This window comes from Talpa europaea, assembly GCF_964194135.1.
Source record: "Talpa europaea genome assembly, chromosome: 13".
Lineage (NCBI taxonomy): Eukaryota > Metazoa > Chordata > Mammalia > Eulipotyphla > Talpidae > Talpa > Talpa europaea.
The window spans coordinates 47286696-47290272 of NC_140080.1; positions in this window are offsets into that span (position 1 = coordinate 47286696).

Sequence of the window (3577 nt, forward strand, 5' to 3'; positions counted from 1 at the left end):
ACTAGGCATAGAGGCAAGAGGAGTGCGACCCCAGCAAGCAGTGGGAGGGACCAAGTCAGCACTGGGCCAGTGCAAGAGGTGAGCTTCAGTGGCCTGCTGGGCCAGGGAACAGCAGAGTGGGACTGGCAAGGACATTACACAGTAAACCCCAGACCTGTAACAGCATAGCAGGCCTCCACGGCCATCAGGCAGATTTTAGAGAGCTCTTGGAGGTAAGCTGGAAGCAGACCCACCACATAGGCCTCCAAAACATTAGCATAGACTTCAGCAAGCTCTGGTGCAGGTATTCTAAGCAACCTTCATCAAGTAGAACTTAGGAGACCTCAACGAGTCCCTGAGAGCTGTAGTAGTCCCTCATGGAACCCAGCAAGCCCTGGAGAGATTCCTGGAAGAAGCCAATACCTGGGAGGATCTGGCAAACAGTGGAGCAGGCCTTGCATGGGAAGCAAGTGTGATGGGCCCCAGCAGAGGAATCTGGTCCCCGCAGGATGCAGCTTTGGGAGCAACCAGCTAGAGGGATACTATTTGGACAGATAGTCTCTGAGTTAGGAATGGAATTCATTACCAGCAGAGGCCAGTACATATTTCATAGGATTGGCACTGGGGAGACTCATATACATTGAACAGGAGGTGGGTGGAGAGGGAAAATTGGGTTGTGGTCTGGAGTGGGGGATACCAGTGGCAGGATGATCAATTCAGCCAGTCATAGGGGAGAGAGAAGTGGAGGCTGTGTTGAGAAATATGCCTTTGAAATAGGGGGACACTTTCAGGGGAGCTAGAGTGATCCACATAGACTGGGTTCCCCAATAAAGATAATGGCAGAGCAGGTATTCTAATCTGCACGCCCCTTCCCACTCCAGGAACAGTCCTCACATTGTGAGGCACCATGAGAGAATAGGAACTACCGAATCTGTCATCTCAAACCTCAGAAAGGAGGGCTCTGAGGGGTGTGACAAACAACAGCCAAATCACCTCAAACCACTGGCTACCTCCAAGTCCCTCCCCACCCTGTGAGCAGAACTGCAAAAAGATGTGAGTATATACAGAAGCCAGCAAAGCTATAAATACACACATGCAGACATAAAATTATATGCCAGAGATATTAAAAATAATAAAACAGGGAGACATCAGGTAGCAAAATAGGCAGACAAAAAATAAAACATATGGAAATAAAGGACATTAATAGAGTATAACACATAAAATGAGAGTAACTCTACAGAATAAAAATGAAAAAAGTTGCATATCTTCTGTAGCGAAGTACCTATTTAGTTCTTTTGGTTTTGTTTTTGTTGAGTTGTGTGAGCTCTTTGTAGATCCACATATCTGAGACACCCAGGAGGGGAAGGGAAGAAGAAGAAAGAGTGGGAGGGGTGAAAATAGGGGAGAGAAGCACAGGACTACAGGTACTTTGGTGGTGGAGGAACTGTGGTGACCACACCTCAGGGGAGAAATCCTATACTGTTCAAAAATTAACATGGATGTAACAAAAAGGTACTTTATTAAAAAAATAAAGAAAAAAGGATAATTTCTGCTTACCAGATGAAGAGTTCAGAACTGCTATAATCAAGAAATTTAAGAGATAAAAGAAAATTTTGAAAGGCAAGTAAAAGTAATATAAATAAGAAAGGCAATTCCGAAAATGTAAGATAACTCAGAAAACAAATAAATTAGCTCAGAAATAAAATCCAGGAACAGAATATAGAAACTGAAGCTTCAAATAAGACAATAACAGAAATTCAGAAGGAAACAAGCTCAAGAAATGAGATCAAGAGGGCCTCCCTGGTGGCACAGGCAGTTGAGCGCCACACTGTGAAGCTGTCCACAGCCTCTTCAGTGCTGGTTTGATCCCAGCTGGCGGTGAGGGTCCCACATGGTGCAGCAGACCTCTCCTGTCTTGCCTGCTGCTCCCCTTAGCAGTGTATTTTGTCAGTCTGCCTGTCCTGTTCCCCACTCTGTCTCTGGTGAATCCTCTCACCCTCCCGCAAATCTGGCCTGTTCCCTGGTTCTTGTATAAATAAAGAAATAAATCTTAAAAAAAAAAAAAAGGAAAGAAATTGAGATCGAGAACTCTAGAGAAATGCATGGTAGTAGAACAGCTCAAAAGGAGGGAAGGATCAGCGACCATGAAAATGAAAGTGCACTAAGGACCCAGGGGAAGAAAGAGAAACAAGATGTTAAAAAAGCAAGAGGACATTAAAGACATATTTGAAACCATTAAGAAAGCCCACCTCAGAATAATGGATATCCTAGAAGGAGAAGAGAAAGGGGGAAATAAAATCTATTCAAGGAAATAATAGAAGAAAACTCCCTGCATCTGGGGAAGGAATTAAATATACCATGAAACTAAAAGAATATCTAGTTACACAAACAAGAATTCAAGACAAGGAAAGAATATTAGAAAAGGGGAGAAAAAAGTAAGGCATAATGGTATTCTCATCAGTTTCATATCATATTTTTCAGCAGAAAGCCCACAGGCATGGAGAGAATGATGTATTCAAAATACTCAGAGATCAAAAACTGCCAACCAAAAACAATATATGCTTTAAGACCATTACAGATACTAGGGAGAAATACATGCCTTACCATACAAAGAAAAGCTGAAGGACTGTTGAAAGGAGCATTTCTATCTAAATCTAAGTGAAAATAAAAACACCCCCCAAAAATAAATAAGAAGATATATAGAACTTGAAAACTACAGACAAAATAGCAGTAGCAAATGTCCATATATCAATAATTACTCTAAATGTACATGGACTGAACTTACCACTAAGGCACAGAGTGGGTGGTTGGAGCCAAAAACAAAACCTAATTTTCTTTTGTTTTCAGGAGACCCATCTGAGCTCAAAAGATAAATATAGCTTCAAAATAAATGGGTGGAAAAGAATCCTACAAAAAATGGGAAACTGTTTAAATCAGATAAAATAAATTTCCAGTTTAAAAACAAATTAACAAGAAACTGGGATGCATATTATGTAATGATTAAGAGATCAATACATCAGGAAGATATAGCAGTAATCTATATATAAACCAAACAAGTTTACATTGGTATATACAAGATAACTAACAAACCTAAAAACAGACATTCGACCAAACAATAGTGTTAGGAGACTTCAATAACCCATTTCTATCAGTCTACATATAAAACAGACAGAAAAATCAACAAGGAAGCAAGGACTTAACTGAGGAATTAGACTAGGTAACCTACTAGATATTTATATGGCACAGCACCCTATGTGCATTCTTCTCAAGTACATATGGGGCATTTTCTAGGATTAACCACATGTTGGGTCACAAAAAAAGTGACAAAAATTCATGAAATTAAAATCATTATCAAGTATCTTCTCTGATCACAATGTATCAAATGAGAAATCAATCACAAAAAAAGCAGGAATACCTTCTAATTGGTAGAGAGTAAACAACACAGTACTATGTGACTATTGGGTTGAGGAAATCACAGAAGAAATTAAAAAATACCTGGAGACAAATGAAAATGAAAGTGTGACCTACCCGCATAAACAGGATACAGCAAAAGCAATACTAAGAGGAAGATACATATCAGTACAGGCCCACATCAAGA